The 18,147-nt window shown below is 43.6% G+C and overlaps 1 protein-coding gene across 2 annotated transcripts in view; it reads left to right on the plus strand.

Annotated features, from left to right (window-relative positions):
* LOC124550867 (ubiquitin carboxyl-terminal hydrolase calypso) overlaps positions 1-18,147 on the plus strand; it is a 193,088-nt gene that overhangs the window by 4,546 nt on the left and 170,395 nt on the right. The gene's annotated exons all lie outside the window — the stretch shown is intronic.

Consider the following 18,147-nt stretch of genomic DNA (forward strand, 5'->3'; position numbering starts at 1 on the left):
ACTTCCCCCCACCGTCACCTCTTGTCAGGAAGCAACTGAATACTCCCCCACGGTGTGCACCCCGACCTCAGATCAGTCTCGATTTATTCTTCGGATCTAAAGATTCAGCTGAGCCCACGGGTTTTTGTTGCCTATTGCCGGCTGTCCTCGATGTATTGCCGTGTCGGGAACTGGTATAGTCTGACGGCTCGACGGTCTGTGGGCGAATCGGTTTGGCCTACACACGTGCGTGGTGCAGTGAACTACTGGATGCACTGTCTTCACTGCAGAATCAGTGGCTATCGAACGGCCTTTATCTGTGCTCGTTCTTGTGCTAGTGAGGTGGTTCCGACCTGCAGCAACTCCCTGAGCAGTCTTCAGGCTGTAGACCAGTTCCATCGAGGTGGACGGCCGGTCTTCCTCGTTCGTATCCCTGGACGTGTCGGTATCTCAGGGAACGATCGTGCTGAACGGTCGGCAAAGTTGGCTACCGGGATACCACTTGTAAAATGGGGTCTCAGAACTGGACCTCCACTTGACCCCGAACCGTCAGTTGTCGGAGGTCTGGATCTCGGAATGGTTCGCCCCTATTCCCCGAACAAACTGAAGGCAGTAAGGGATATCACAACTACACGGCAGTCTTTCCTTCGCACTTCTCACAGGGAATCTACTGTCCCTCGTCAGCTACGCATTGGCCGCAGTTGGCTGACCGACAGCTGCATTCTCCGACGTGAGGATCCACGTTACTGCTGAGATGGTGCCCAGGACCCACCTTACTGCCGATATGCCTGCCTGACAGTGGCCCACATCCTACTAGAGTGCCCAACTTTGGTTGCTTTGCAGTGATACCTTAAACTTCCTGACGTGCTACCTGTGAGCACCAGAGCAGCTGACCCCGTCTTACAGTTCATCCGTGAATGTGGTTTCTACTCGTCTGTATGAGTTGCCACATGTGGCCTCATTGACAGCATGAGAGGTCGGAGGGGATCCCTCGACGCTCTGGCCCGGGGGACCCACGGTGGTCCTAGTTCAGTGGTCTGGCGTGGCTCCTACGTTTCCCATCTTTTTATTCTCTGTATTCTTCGATATTAGCCTTTTTTTAACGTTTTGTCCTTCCTAAAATTCTATAGTGGAGTAACGGAGGGCAGGGTAGTGCTGGCCCGATGTAGGGGGGTGCATCTCCTACCTCGTACCCTGCCCTGGGGACCTCCAACTGCATTCTGTGCGGAACATCTCACCCACCTTACTCCCTCTCTCTCCTCTCTCCTACTTCTAGTTGCTTTTCTCTCTGCCTCATTGTATCTCGGTTGCAATCGTCCTTTCCAGGATTTGTCTTTTGTATCCTTCCTCTGAGTATTATTACTGGTTCTATATGTATGGGGTGAAGGGATTGATGACCTCACAGTTTGGTCGCTTTAGCTCCAAAAAACCAGAGAACCAACCAGGTTTTATTTCTTCTTTCTAAATTTTGATCCCATTTCCAAATGTCTTTATGGTTTCATTTACTGATGCTTAGTATAAAGATTGGATGTAACTTGGGTAGGCAACAACCTTGTCACACTCCATTCTCAGCTGCTGCTTCTCCTTTGTGTCCTTTGGCTATTGTAATTGCGGGTTGGTGTTGTACCTTTCGATCCGTGTATTTATTGTCACCGTTGTCAGAATTTCAGTGTGTATTCCAGTCAACATTTTCAAAAGTTTCCACTAAATCTACAAATGTTATAAACTTAGGTTTGCCTTTCTTCAGTCTATCTTCTAAGCTACTATAGGATCAGTATTGTCTCAAATTCATTTATTCTTCTTGACACCAAACTAATCTTCAACCATGTTGACTTTTACTATTGCTCCATTTTTCTGTCGATAAATTGTGTTGATATTTTGCAACTGTGGCATATTAAAGTTATCTTCTTTATTCATGACAGAAGCTCCAAACAAAATAAATAGTGATGATAGATAATATGAAATGGACAAATTAAGCAACTTGCAATTTATCAACAAAGTAATTAAGACAGGAGGATTTAAGTGTTACACAGGACACAAATGGATATAATCAGATTTTTACATGATACTGTAAAATATTTATACGAGTTGTGACCAGTACATTGATACCATTGTTTGTAGCCAGAACCATTTCCAACCTCATGCATGAACCTGGACAAAGGTGTCACTTCATGAGATGACTAGAAGTCTATTCCTCCCTACATTCACATGGCGATGTCAAAGTTAGCGTAAGCAGGGCTATGCGTGAAGTGTTTAGTGAATTCGAAAGTAAAATTCTATGTACCAACTTGACAGAAAATCCTACGAAGTTCTGGTCTTACGTTAAATCAGTAAGTGGATCGAAACAGCATATTCAGACCCTCTGGGATGGTGATGGCATTGAAACAGAGAATGACACGCGTAAAGCTGAAATACTAAACACCTTTTTCCAAAGCTGTTTCACAGAGGAAGACCACACTGCAGTTCCTCCTCTAAATCCTCGCACAAATGAAAAAATGGCTGACATCAAAAAAAGTGTTCAAGGAATAGAAAAGCAACTGAAATCACTCAACAGAGGAAAGTCCACTGGACCTGACGGGATACCAGTTCTATTCTACTCAGAGTACGCGAAAGAACTTGTCCCCCTTCTAACAGCCGTGTACCGCAAGTCTGTAGAGGAACGGAAGGTTCTAAATGATTGGAAAAGAGCACAGATAGTCCCAGTTTTCAAGAAGGGTCATCAAGCAGATGTGCAAAACTATAGGCCTATATCTCTCACATCGATATGTTGTAGAATTTTAGAACATGTTTTTTGCTCGTGTATCATGGCATTTCTGGAAACCCAGAATCTGCTCTGTAGGAATCAACATTGGTTCTGGAAACAGCGATCGTGTGAGACCCAACTCGCTTTAATTGTTCATGAAACCCAGAAAATATTAGATACAGGCTCCCAGGTAGATGCTATTTTCCTTGACTTCTGGAAGGCGTTCGATACAGTTCCGCACTGTCGCCTGATAAACAAAGTAAGAGCCTACGGAATATCAGACCAGCTGTGTGGCTGGATTGAAGAGTTTTTAGCAAACAGAACACAGCATGTTGTTCTCAATGGAGAGACGTCTACAGACATTAAAGTAACCTCTTGCGTACCACAGGGGAGTGTTATGGGACCACTGCTTTTCACAATTCATATAAATGACCTAGTAGATAGTGTCGGAAGTTCCATGTGGCTTTTTGCGGATGATGCTGTAGTATACAGAGAAGTTGCTGCATTAGAAAATTGCAGCGAAATGCAGGAAGATCTGCAGCAAATAGGTACTTGGTGCAGGGAGTGGCAACTGACCCTTAACATAGACAAATGTAATGTATTGCGAATACATAGAAAGAAGGATCCTTTATTGTATGATTATATGATAGCGGAACAAACACTGGTAGCAGTTACTTCTGTAAAATATCTGGGAGTATGTGTACGGAATGATTTGAAGTGGAATGATCATATAAAATTAATTGTTGGTAAGGCGGGTGCCAGGTTGAGATTCATTGGGAGAGTCCTTAGAAAATGTAGTCCATCAACAAAGGAGGTGGCTTACAAAACACTCGTTCGACCTATACTTGAGTATTCCTCATCAGTGTGGGATCCGTACCAGATCAGGTTGACAGAGGAGATACAGAACATCCAAAGAAGAGCGGCGCGTTTCGTCACATGGTTATTTGGTAAGCGTGATAGCGTTACGGAGATGTTTAGCAAACTCAAGTGGCAGACTCTGCAAGAGAGGCGCTCTGCATCACGGTGTAGCTTGCTCGCCAGGTTTCGAGAGGGTGCGTTTCTGGATGAGGTATCAAATATATTGCTTCCTCTTACTTATACCTCCCGAGGAGATCACAAACGTAAAATTAGAGAGATTCGAGTGCGCTCGGAGGCTTTCCAGCAGTCGTTTCTTCCCGCGAACTGTACGCTATTGGAACAGGAAAGGGAGGTAATGACAGTGGCACGTAAAGTGCCCACCGCCACACACCGTTGGGTGGCTTGCAGAGTATAAATGTAGATGTAGATGGTGAGTAGACTGATCTGTAGCATAGCACAAGGTCTAGGTTAAGTTGGAAAGTGATAATTTGTGTATGAGTTGTCAAAGCCAACAAAAGTAAAGTAGAATATCTCGTTGTGGAAACTGATTGACCAGTAGCAAAGACTAACGTTTACGTCTGTGCCATGTTGAAAAATGCAAAGGGGTCCCATAGTTCAATCCAGGCTTCTCTTGCATCTGAATGAAGTGGAGCATTTCTTGGACTTCAGCCCAGTTGATGGTGACTGATGTTCACGTAGGGGATGGGCTGAGAAGTTACAAACTGTTTGTGCCTCTATATTAGCAGCCACTTCGCACTTGATATTGGGTGGTGCTATGCCTCCAAGAGAATACAACTTCTGTATAGGCTTTGGTTTTGAACCGCCTGTGATTAGACTGCAGCTTTCATTCATGGCAGTTTTGATGCCTCCCCCCCCCCCCCCCCCCCCACTAGTTTTTTTTTTTTTTTTTTTTTTTTTTTTTTAAGAAGATGTGTGCCACACAGAAATAGCCCATTCATCAGCAGATCAGCAGAACGCTAGGGTGGATGTCATTGCCTGAGGTTGGACATCTTGTCCGGATCATTTTACCGTACGGGTCTGAAAGCATTTTCAGAGCATTAGTGATGTTTTGTTCCACAGTTCTGGAAGTTTTTACTCTGTGTTGCCGGTACAAAGTTGACCACGTATAGGACTCTTTCTGTGAGGTGGGAGTGGTTGGTCATTGGTACGTATTTTCAACATTGTTGGTACCAGAACACTGCTTCGCAGAAGACTGTTCTTCCATATTCTCCACATATTCTTGCTGGCCTGGAAATTTGGTTCTGCAGCAGGTGGCATTAATTTGTGTAAGCTCGAAGATGGTAAGTGTTCCTTTAAACTATCTGATCTCGTATAATGTCACATGTCAGACAGAGCACCAGACATCACTCCGGTAGTATCACCACATTGAAATAATCTTCTATGTGCTGTGTCAGATTAAGACTCTGTGTACACCGACGGTTCTGTGGTCAGTGGACGCACTGGGTTCGCTTTCATTCACGGCGATTACATTGAGCAGCATTCCCTGCCTTGTGGGAGCAGTGTTTTCACTGTGGAGCTGGTTGCTCTTTATCGTGCACTCGCTCACCTTTCCTCCTGCTCTGGGGAGTCATTTGTCATATGCAGTGACTCCCTGAGTGGATTGCAAGCACTCGACCAGTGTTTTTCTTGGGACCCTTCGGTGTGCGGCATTCGAGATGCTGTTTTTGCGATTGTGGTTGTTCAGTGACGTTTGTGTGGACCCCGGGCCACATCGGCATTCCAGGCAGGAAACGAACGTGTCGATCGGTTGGCCAAGCAGGCCACCATTTCGCTACCCCTGGAGCTTGGTCTCATAGAAAGAGACCTCCGGTCAGCCCTACATCGCAAGTCCACGATGTCTGGAGCTCTGAATGGTCTATCTTGAACACGCCAAATAAGCTCCGCATGGTCAAGTCGTCCACGACCGTATGGAACTCATCCTTGAGGGGCACTCAGTTGTTCTCTGTCGTCTCTGAATTGGACTACGCGGTTGACCCACAGCTATCTCCTTCGTCGTGAGAACCCACCCAAGTGTCGCTGTGATGCAGGGCTGACAGGGGTCCATCTTCTGATGGACTGCACTCTTTTAGCCGCCTTGCGGCAGTCCTTTAATTTACCAGATGCACTTCCTTTAATTCTCGGTGACGATGCCTCTATAGCTGACTCAGTTTTACGTTTTACCCGTGCAGCTCGGTTTTATCACTCGCTCTAGTGTGGGTACTCTCGCATGATTTCTAAGGCTACACTCACTCCAGCGACTTTTAATTGTGACGTGGATACCAAAATAGTTTCTTTTATGGTAACAAGTTATGTTGATACCTCTATCAACGCTTTCCAGCTGGAGGTTCTTCGTTTGTAGTTGAGTGGTTGACCTTTTACCTGATCCATCAACCACTGTAGTCTGTTTTACTCTAGTCAACTATTTGCTCTGCTCCTTTTAAGTGTCCTGTATGATGAGATAAAAGAAATTATTCAGGTAGTGAAGGGAGATCAAAATTTAATAGTCATGGGTGACTGGAATTCGACAGTAGGAAAAGGAAGAGAAGGAAATGTAGTAGGTGAATATGGATTGGGGCTAAGAAGTGAAACAGGAAGCCGCCTGGTAGAATTTTGCACAGAGCATAACTTAATCATAGCTAACACTTGGTTCAAGAATCATAAAAGAAGGTTGTATACATGGAAGAACCTTGGGGATACTAAAAGGTTTCAGATAGATTATATAATGGTAAGATAGAGATTTAGGAACCAGGTTTTAAATTGTAAGACATTTTCAGGGGCAGATGTGGACTCTGGCCACAATCTATTGGTTATGACCTGTAGATTAAAACTAAAGAAACTGCAAAAAGGTGGTAATTTAAGGAGATGGGACCTGGATAAACTGAAAGAACCAGAGGTTGTACAGCGTTTCAGGAAGAGCATAAGGGAACAATTGACAGGAATGGGGGAAAGAAATACAGTAGAAGAAGAATGGGTAGCTTTGAGGAATGAAATAGTGAAGGCAGCAGAGGACCTAGTAGGTAAAAAGACGAGGGCAAGTAGAAATCCTTGGGTAACAGAAGAAATACTGAATTTAATTGATGAAGGAGAAAATATAAAAATGCTGTAAATGAAGCAGGCAAAAAGGAATACAAACGTCTCAGAAACAATATCGACAGGAAGTGCAAAATGGCTAAGCAGGGATGGCTAGAGGACAAACGTAAGGATGTAGAGGGTTGTCTCACTAGGGGTAAGATAGATACTGCCTACAGAAAAATTAAAGAAACCTTTGGAGGACAGAGAACTACTAGTATGAAAATCAAGAGCTCAGATGGAAACCCAGTTCTAAGCAAAGAAGCGATAGCAGAAAAGTGGAAGGAATATATAGAGGGTCTATACAGGGGCGATGTTCTTGAGGACAATATTATGGAAATGGAAGAAGATGTAGATGAAGGTGAAGATGAAATGGGAGATATGATACTGTGTGAAGAGTTTGACAGAGCACTGAAAGACCTAAGGCGAAACAAGGCCTCGGGGGTAGACAACATTCCAGTAGAACTACTGACAGCCTTGGGAGAGCCAGTCCTGACAAAAGTCTACCATCTGGTGAGCAAGATGTATGAGACAGGCCAAATTTCCTCAGACTTCAAGAAGAATATAATGATTCCTATCCCATGAAAGCAGGTGTTGACAGATGTGAAAATTGCCGAACTATCAGTTTAATAAGTCACAGCTGCAAAATACTAACGCAAATTCTATACAGACGAATGGAAAAACTGGTAGAAGCCGACCTCGGGGTAGATCAGTTTGGATTCCGAAGAAATGTTGGAACTCGTGAGGCAATACTGACCCTACGACTTATCTTACAAGAAAGATTAAGGAAAGGCAAACCTACGTTTCTAGCATTTGTAGACTTAGAGAAAGCTTTTGACAATCGTGATTGGAATACTCTCTTTCAAATTCTGGAGGTGGCAGGGGTGAAATACCGGGAGCGTAAGGCTATTTACAATTTGTACAAAAAGGAGATGGCAGTTATAAGAGTCGAGGGACATGAAAGGGAAGCAGTGGTTGGGAAAGGGGTGAGACAGGGTTGTAGCCTATCCCCGATGCTATTCAATCTGTATATTGAGCAAGCAGTAAAGGAAACAAAAGAAAAGTTCGCAGTAGGTGTTAAAATCCATGGAGGAGAAATAAAAACTTTGAGGTTCGCCAATGACATTGTAATTCTGTCAGATACAGCAAAGGACTTGGAAGAGCAGTTGAACGGAATGGGCAGTGTCTTGAAAGGAGGGTATAAGATGAACATCAACAAAAGCAAAATGAGGATAATGGAATGTAGTCGAATTAAGTCGGGTGATGCTGAGGGAATTAGATTAGGAAATGAGACACTTAAAGTAGTGAATGAGTTTTGCTATTTGGTGAGCAAAATAACTGATGATGGTCGAAGTAGAGAAGATATAAAATGTAGACTGGCAATGGCAAGGAAAGAGTTTCTGAAGAAGAGAAATTTTTTAACATCGAGTATAGATTCAAGTGTCAGGAAGTCGTTTCTGAAAGTATTTGTACAGAGTGTAGTCATGTATGGAAGTGAAACATGGACGATAAATAGTTTAGACAAGAAGAGAATAGAAGATTTCGAAATGTGGTACTACAGAAGAATGCTGAAGATTAGATGGGTAGATCACATAACTAATGAGGAAGTATTGAATAGGATTGGTGAGAAGAGAAGTTTGTGGCACAGCTTGACCAGAAGAAGGGACCGGTTGGTAGGACATGTTCTGAGACATTGAGGGATCACAAATTTCGTATTGGAGGGCAGCATGGAGGGTAAAAATCGTAGAGGGAGACCAAGAGATGAATACACAAAGCAGATTCATAAGGATGTAGGCTGCAGTAAGTACTGAATGAAGAAGCTTGCAAAGGATAGAGTGGCATGGAGAACAGCATCAAACCAGTCTCTGGACTGAAGACCACAACAACAACAAGAAGAACAACAACAACTATTTTGTGTTATTGTGGTGTTCGTTTTAGCTCTGTACCTCTTGCTGTTCCCTCCCTCTGAGTGCAGAGGTTATGTTTTTACTGTATAGGCCTTTTACAAGTATGTCTGTTAGGAACTGGGGACTGATGACCTTGATGTTTAGCCCCCATCAAATCCCAAAACCAACCAACCAACTGCCACCTGGTGAAATGTAATTAGATTGACACAAATATTTATTTTGACAAAAAAACTTGTTATGGACCACAAATAGTAGTTACTTTACAAATCACTATCATTATTAAAATAAAATAATGGTATTCCCATTGTTAATAAATCAAGCTGTGTTGTTCATTACCAGGGATTCAATTGCAGATGCGAAAGCCGTCGGCACACGAACTGTGCATCCCTGTGTCGAGCATTGAGCATGTCGAGTTTCTGATGTCAGAGCTTGGAATAGCACGTTGAGGAGTCTTTCTGAATGTGCAGGGCAAGAGATAGCATGTCAGATACTCTGCACGTGCATTTGAATGTTGACCAGTGAGATGGCAGAACGCCACTACGTCACACGCACGCCATCTCCCTGCAGTGCAGATTTGGGATGCACCATATTGGCTTTACTTGAAGCTCATATATATACACAGGGTGGTCCATTGATCATGACCGGGCCAAATATCTCACGAAATAAGCGTCAAACAAAAAAACTACTCAGAACGAAACGTATCTAGTTTGAAGTGGGAGACCAGATGGCGCTATGGTTGGCCCACTAAATGGCGCTGCCATAGGTCAAACGGATATCAACTGTTTTTTTTTTTAAATGGGAACCCCCACTTTTATTACACATTTGTGTAGTATGTAACGAAATATGAATGTTTTAGTTGGACCACTTTTTTCGCTTTGTGATAGACGGCACTGTAATAGTTACAAACATATGGCTCACAATTTTAGATGAACAGTTGGTAACAGGTTGGTTTTTTAAATGAAAATACAGAACGTAGGTATGTTTGAACATTTTATTTCAGTTGTTCCAATGTGATACATATACCTTTGTGAACTAATCATTTCTGAGATCGCATGCTGTTACAGCGTGATTACCTGTATATACCACATTAATGCAATAAATGCTCAAAATGATGTCCATCAACCTCAATGCAATACGTGTAGTGACATTCCTCTCAACAGCGAGTAGTTCGCCTTCCGTGACGTTCGCACATGCATTGACAGTGCGCTGACGCATGTTATCAGGTGTTGTCGGTGGATCATGATAGCAAATATCCTTCAACTTTCCCCACATAAAGAAATTCGGGGATGTCAGATACGGTGAACGTGCGGGCAGGGTATGGTGCTTCGATGACCAATCCACCTGTCATGAAATATGCTATTCAGTACCGCTTCAACCACATGCGAGCTATGTGCTGGACATCCATCGTGTTGGAAGTACATTGTCATTCTGTCGTGCAGCGAAACATATCGTAGTAACATCGGTAGAACATTACATAGGAAATCGGCATACATTGCACCATTTAGATTGTCACTGATAAAATGGAAGCCAATTATCCTTCCTCCCATATTGCCGCACCATACATTAATCCGCCAAGGTTGCTGATGTTCCACTTGTCGCAGCCATCGTGGATTTTCCGTTGCCCAATAGTGCATATTATGCCACTATTGGTGAATGACGCTTCGTTGCTAAATAGATCACGTGCAAAAAATCTGTCATCGTCCCGTAATTTCTTTTGTGCCTAGTGGCAGAACTGTGTACGACGTTCAGAGTCGTTGCCATGCAATTCCTGGTGCATAGAAATATGGTACGGGTGCAATCGATGTTGATGTAGCATTCTCAACACCGACGTTTTTGAGATTCCCAATTCTCGTGCAATTAGTCTGCTACTGATGTGTGGATTAGCCGTGGCAACAGCTAAAACACCTACTTGGGCATCATCGTTTGTTGCAGGTCTCAGTTGAGGTTTCACATGTGGCTGAACACTTCCTGTTTCCTTAAATAACGTAACTATCCGGTGAACGGTGCGGACACTTGGATGTTGTCGTCCAGGATATCGAGCAGCATACGTAGCACACGCCCGTTGGGCATTTCGAACACAATATCCATTATATCAACACAATATCGACCTTTCCGCAATTGGTAAACGGTCCATTTTAACACAGGTAATGTATCACAAAGCAAATACCACCCGCACTGGCGGAATGCTACGTGATACCACATACTTATATGTTTGTGACTATTACAGCGCCATCTATCACAAAGCGAAAAAAGTGGTCCAAGTAAAACATTCATATTTCTTTACATATTGCACGAATATCTAATAAAAAATGGGGGTTTAAAAGAACGCTGTTGATATCCGTTTGACTTATGGCAGCACCATCTAGCGGGCCAACCATAGTGCCATCTGGTTTCCCCCTTCAAGTTAGACGAGTTTCGTTCTTTGTAGTTTTTTCGTTTGACGCTTATTTCGTGAGATATTTGGCCCGGTCACTATCAATGGACCACCCTGTATATGCCGTTTCTGAGCACCAGACAACTGAGGTGCTCTCGAAAACCCGCCATTGATTGTGTGATTCTTTGTAATGAAATTGTGTGTTACTGGTTCCTGTCTCAAAGCATCAAAATATTTCTTTTCTATCCTTCGCGTTTCAATAGGTTCTGATATGTTTTTATTAGTTTAAAGTAAGTATATACTATAATATTCAATGTTATGTAAGTGTAAGTGCGCTCCTTTTGAGGAGTGAGTTGTTTCCATTGGCTTGATCTGCAGGACCCCTTGCACTACCAGCAGTTAAGATATTTTTCCTTTTTTTTTTTTTTTTTTTTTTTTTTTCCTTTTAAGTTTTGTAATTGACATGTTGTAGAGATCCAGCACCTAAGTAGGAACAGTGATCAAATAAGACTGACATTAGGGTTTTACTAAAAAGTGAGAATGATGAAATAATTTTTATCTTATGTGGAGAAATGTTGTAAATTTGTATTGCACTATTTGTAATGGAACTTCTATAAGCCGGTGTCCTTATTGACTTGACATGGTACTTTCCTTTTTGCCTTATAGTATTTTCACAGATATCGAAGTTTTTATTTATGAATGTGGCAGACTGAACTACCTGACTAGCATGTGGACATGCGAGGAAAGTACATTTTAATAGAGCTAATATAAGAATTTTACAGCCATCCATTTTGTAAACAGTATGATTTACAAACCAGATACAGCTAACACTACTGCTGAAGTGCGTTGAAATCACCCATACCACGTTTAGGACCAAGTACCGAATGTACAAATTGTGTCATTTCCGAGTTTTCGATAGCACGTTGAACTCGGCATGCTCAACATTGACGTTCGACAGCACGGTTCATGTGCTGATAGCTTAAAGACAACTGGAACTGGCAGGTGTACTTCGACAGGAGTGTCATGCTGTAACGCGTCATACACCAGCGACATTCGGGCTGCTGACGTCGTGACTCGTTATGCGCCAGAGTCGACTGGCAGTGTAGACGCATCGTGCCCCTCACATTGAGGTTGCAGCTGGAATCGTATGTCTGGTGTACGGGCAGTGGTGCCAAGAAGCCGAATCCCTCCTCTGACATTTTTAAGTGAAGTGTTTATACTCGAGAGTATCGTATTTACTCGAATCCAAGCTGCACTCAAATCTAAGCCGCACCTGAAAAATGAGACTGAAATCAAGGAAAAAAAAATTCCCGAATCTAAGCCGCACCTGAAATTTGAGACTCGAAATTCAAGGGGAGAGAAAAGTTTTAGGCCGCATCTCCAAATCGAAACAAAGTTGGTCCATTGTAATATGAGAGACAATTTAGGTCGAGTGAATGACGATACAGCTACAGTAGTTTGGTACGAGTCGTAAGCTTAGCAGTTAAGCTTTACCAGGTACCCATTGCTATGCGTCAGGCGCTCCGTCCGTATTTATACGGGTACCCTTCCTTTTTCACGTGCTTCATCTGGTTTGAATTGATTTCTTTTTTTTCTTTTATCTGATAAGTGCCGTTTTCTTTGTTATAGGTGTTTACATCACTTTAAGCTGAAAATGCATTACTGTACTGTGTCACGCATTGTTTGTCGCATTGTGATGTGCGTGTTTACGGCCTGATGCCGCTCACGGCATGGGCTTGCTTTTGTGCATGCTACCGCCGCTTACAATTAAAAAAAAGAGGGAGAGAGAGAGAGAGAGAGAGAGAGAGAGAGAGAGAGAGAGGAAACGTCTCATTAGCGATACAATAGCAAGAGACTGCTATTTGAAGATGTTCTGAATGAGAGTTTAGCGAAAATTTTTCTCCGTTTGAAAATCTTTGCAGGCGCCTCTTTAGTACATTAAATTATGCACAGAAATTAGTCATCTTAGATTTAAAAATCTAGTCAATTGCTGTGCTTCATTTCTGACTGTATCACTAATGGGCATAAGAATAATACGAATATAAACATGACATGATATGTATATTCTTCCGCGTTTGCTGTTGTCTCACTCTAGTTTCGTAGTTTATTAGGCAGACAGGATTTTAATGAGATAGCAGCAAACACAAAAGAATACATGGCAAAATGTTTATATTCGTGTTATTCTAATGGTGAAGAGAATACTGCAAGTGATTCACTATTCACAAAAGTTCCTATTAGCAACAAACTCTTCTCACAGGTAGGAAAAAATGCATAACGTAGAGCTGGCCATATTGACAAGTAGAGTTGGCCATATTGACAAATATCCCAAACAGTCTTGCCAGTTGGATTTTCGTAGCACATTGAAATGCTGCTACATTCGAAGATGAACAATACGGAATTTGTATTTACTTCGTTGGATAATGTACGAAAATCCAGTGGTCGAAACTCGGGGCGGAGAAAAAAAAGCTCGTCTTCCACCTTTTTTTTAATTTATTTACTGGCGCAGAGGATTTGGTGCCAGTATTTATCTTTGTGCCTACAAAGCATGCCTGTGTAGCGCTACATATATTCGACAGCAGAAGTTAGTTGTGGCGCCACCCACCAACATTTTTCAGAACTTCCGCTTGCTTTGCACTCGATTCTAAGCCGCAGGCGGTTTTTTGGATTACAAAAATCAGAAAAAAAGTGCGGCTTAGATTCGAGTAAATGCGGTAAACTAGAAATTGTCAGAGTGTCCCCCATCTCGGGACGGTCTCTCTCCTTATGTTCTGCAGAGCTTTCTCTCTGGGTTCAGGTACTCGCTCATGTTCTTCGTGTGGCCAGTCAAATTATTTTGCAACTTCTTTCTTAACCATTTGGTACTGCCCACAACTCCCACAACAGAAGCCCACTAACAACTGTTGAGAAAGTTATTTCTAGAATGCTTTCCCTTGTGCTGACAGTTACATATCACCCGTTCGCTTTCTCTCAGGCCTAACGATATGGGTTTAGGTGCACGACCAGCCCGACACTCGATCGAATATATGATAGAGACCAGGTGAATACCCTATGGCTTTCTTCCGTGTGCAACTCTAATCTGCAGGGTTGCGTGCCACTCTATCGATGGGCGGCTACGGTATACGAGTGGCAGGCAGAGTGCCTCTCTTAGCCAATGTGTTAAGATAGTTTTGTCTCCACCACCGGGTGGCGTTCAGTGAGTTGCGGTCGTAACCCTGTGTCCCGTCAGTGTACATCTCGTATACTGGCTGTAAAAGTTTTGTGACTGTTGAGTCTCACCGAGCTCGTTCTGTATTCGGAAGTGTGTAATTTTATACGCTACTGGTTTGCCGGGCCTGTCATGAACTGGATTTGCTATCTGAATTTGCCCTCATGCTGCTTTGGTCCGCACAAGGTATTTTATTTTCCTCCTCCCCTCCAATAGCCAGGAGCTGTTGATGTGAGTTCTCCGAGGCTCCACACTAGGATTGAACTCTGTGGGGTCGAGGCTCCCCAAGAGAAGGTACCGAAAAGAAAAGATAGTTTCCTGTACCCGGGGAGCGTGGTAGAAGATGGCAGGAGTGACAGTAAGGAGAGTAGCAAAAGGGGAAGGTGAGCACACGGATTCCTGCAGATTGTAAGAAACGCGGTACGGAGTGAGGACGTGCGACCTGAAAGTGGGCAGTTGTTATGCCGATCATACCGTGCTCCAGTACGTGTCAGAACTGTGGGCAACAAAGAAAAGGCAGGTGAGTGGGACACGAGCTTGCAGGATGAAATTTCAGAGAAGCAGAGTAGTCTTACGGGAATGGACTGAGTGAATAAGGAATGAGTTGCTGAGAGAGAGAGAGAGTTGCCTGTGCAAGAGAACATAGAGAAGATAAGATTAAGGTGGTATGATCATGTTAAAAGAACAGGAATTGATAGGCTCTCAGAATGAGAATAAGAGATGAGAGACCTCGAGAAGTAAAGTAATGTATGAACAATAGAGGAGAAAAAAATGGTTCAAATGGCTCTGAGCACTATGGGACTTAACATCTGAGGTCATCAGTCCCCTAGAACTTAGAACTATGTAAACCTAACAAACCGAAGGACATCACCCACATCCGTGCCCGAGGCAGGATTCGAACCTGCGACCGTAGCAGTCGCGCAGTTCCGGACTAAAGTGCCTAGAACCGCTCAGCCGCAGTGGCCGGCCGAGAGAGGAGAAGACAGAGTGGAGAGAGGGATATGGTGGAAGGACGGAGAGGCTCATTTTCCACGCAGGCCCAGCCAGGGGCTGGAAGCTGTACAGTATTTCTGAGAATCTGTCGTCGGCTACATGTTCCTGGTTTTCTGTTAGGTCTTTTAGTGCCTCCGATATACATTGTCTTTTAGTTTTGGTTAGTATAGCTCACTGTCAGATAGACTGTGAGTGAGAGAGCAACTCGAGTTGCTGCTGCTAATAAGGAGAGTAGACCATTTGTTTGTTACATATTTTTACTAGCTTCCAACAGGAGCGACTTATATTTACAGATACCTGTGTAGTTATTAGTTTATTTCTGTATTTTCTTGTGTGTTCGAGTGCTTGCTAGGCACAACCTTTTATTTTAATAGCAGTGTAGCCTACAGTACCGCCATTGTTATCGACCCTCGTATTGCACAGGCTTTTGTTCATTTTGGTTAGTGTAGCTCAGTGTTGGATAGACCATCAGTGGGAGGGCACCTCGAATTCCTGCAGCTAATAAGCTGAGTACAACGTTTGTTTGTTACATATTTTTATGAGCTTCAAATAGGAGCGACTACAGTAGTGGATAGTAACTGTGATGGCTGTGTACAGATGCGAGCTGAGTTTGTGACCCATTGCTCACAGCTTCAGGCTGTGCTGGCTTCCGTCACACAGCATCACAACTGGAGGCTGCTGCCAGGCGGCATCACTGTGAGGGGTCGGACGTGGGGGAGCACGTCCCACGTGTCACCCGATCGGTCCATTGCTGTGGCTGCCCTGGGTACTGCCTGCGCTGAGGTAGAGCCCTCTCCTGTGGTCGAGAGGGAGATCGTTCCGAAGCCTGGCAGACAGCGAAAGGCTCTCTGAGGGGCCGGTAGTAGGGGCTCCCCCAGATTCGTTGGCAGAACACTAAGAAGGTGTAACAGGTCTACTAAAGAGACTGCTTACACCGTGCATGTCCACCCTGTTCTGGAGTATTGCTGTGCAGTGTGGGATCTGCATCAGGTGGGACGGACAGTTAACATAGAAAAAGTTCAGAGAAGGGCAGCTCGTTTTGTATTATCATGAAATAGGGCAGATAGTGCCATAGACACAATACATGAATTGCAGTGGTAATCATTAATACAAAGGCATTTTTCGTTGCGACAGGATCTTCTCACGACATTTCAATCACCAATTTTCTCCTCCGATTGCGAAAAATTTCTGTCGGCACCCACTTACATAGAGAGAAATGATCATTCCGATAAAATAAGAGAAAGCAGGGCTCGCACAGAAAAATTTAAGGCCGTTGTCCCACACGCCGTTCGAGAGTGGAGCGGTAGAGAGACAGCTTGAAGGTGGTTCATTAAACCCTCTGCCAGGCACTTTATTATGAATAGTAGAGTAATCACATAGATGTAGATGCTAGTCTTATCATTATTGATTTTTGGGCCTTTTTTCGAACTTACACGTTTAAGTTTTTCCATTAATTGTTGAAATTTATTTGAATGGTAGACAAAACGTATGACGTTTTCGGCAAAACAAAGTTTGTGTAGGTATTTGCCCTTCTTTCTCCCAGTTTAGGAGTGTAAAACCTCCTGCAGGTATTCTGAAAATGTTTGTAGTAGTGTGGGATCTCTTTACCTGTCCACTGTCCTGATGAAGCTAAAGCATTGGCATTCATGGCTCCCTCTAAGTGGCCATGGAGAGAAGGCTGCAAGCCATGTAGATACCCCTCCCCAGCCCCCCCACCCCCACCCCAAATCCGACCCCCACCCCATCTCCTGTCCCCTTGCTATATTTTTCGTTGAATTAGTTTTGAGGCATTGTTGGCCTTTGCAGGCATTGTGTAAATAATTTTGCGAGTTCCTTTTGTGCTACATTTCCTTTGACTTTAATAATTTCTATTGTAACATTGTGGTATACAGCACCATTCCTTTATTCTAATATCAAATGGATTCGTGCATGTCATCTGAATTGCTTACTGAATATCATTAGATTCGTTACTATTTGCTTTTCTAATTCAGCTCCTGAACTGACTTTTGTAAAGAAATGCTTATAGCATTTCTTATCTTCTGCAAGTTACTGAGCCATCAGCCTTCTCAACTGACGAAGTGTGAGGTTTACCTAATGTAAGTTACGATTTCAAACAATAAAAACTCCAGGGATGAATATCGACACTGTAAGAAAAGACAAATTGCTACTTACTTTAAAGAAGACACGTTAAGTTGCATACGGGCACAATTAAGAGATACTTACACACAGCTTTCAGCCCCAGCCTTCGTCAGCAAAAGAGACAGAGAGACATCACTCTTATACACAAGGGAGCATCCCTTGTGCACTTGTGACTGCCAACTCCAGCACCTCGGGCTGGAATGCAACTATCACACGTGATGCAAGCAGCAATCTGGAGACGGCGAGGAAGGGAAAGGGATAGTAGTGTACAGGTGGGGAGAGACACAAACGCTGTCAGGTAGAGTGTGCAGGGACTAGAATGCCAACAGGCACAGTGTCAGGAGGTTGTGGTACAGGGAGATGTGGAAAAAAGAAGCAAAAAAGGAGAGGAGCAGGGAAAGACAGGCAAATGCATTGGTAGGGGGTTGCAAATAAACAGGGTGGGAGATGAGAAAGGGAGGAGATGATAGGACAGAGGGGGTGGAAACTGTTGGGTGGAAGGTGTGGAGAAGGGTAGTTCCTATCTGCACAGTTCAGAAAAGCTGATAGTGGAGGGAAGGATTGAGGTGGCTCGGGTAGTGAAGCAGCCATTGAAATTGAGTTGATTATGCTCAACTGCACGTTGTGCCAGAGGGTGCTCCACTTTGCTCTCGGCCGCAGTTTGGAGGTGGCCATTCATCCCGGTCAACAGCCGGTTGATAGCTGTACGAATATAAAGAGCTGAGTAACGACTGCAGCGGAGCTGGTAAATATGTGTGTGTGTGTGTGTGTGTGTGTGTGTGTGTGTGTGTCTTTTACTGATGAAAGTTGTAGCCGAAAGCTTTATGTAAGTGTCTTTTAATTGTGCCTGCCTGTGACTTGATAAGTTCTAGTTTCTTTT

Source organism: Schistocerca americana, chromosome 9 (genome assembly GCF_021461395.2).
Source record: "Schistocerca americana isolate TAMUIC-IGC-003095 chromosome 9, iqSchAmer2.1, whole genome shotgun sequence".
Lineage (NCBI taxonomy): Eukaryota > Metazoa > Arthropoda > Insecta > Orthoptera > Acrididae > Schistocerca > Schistocerca americana.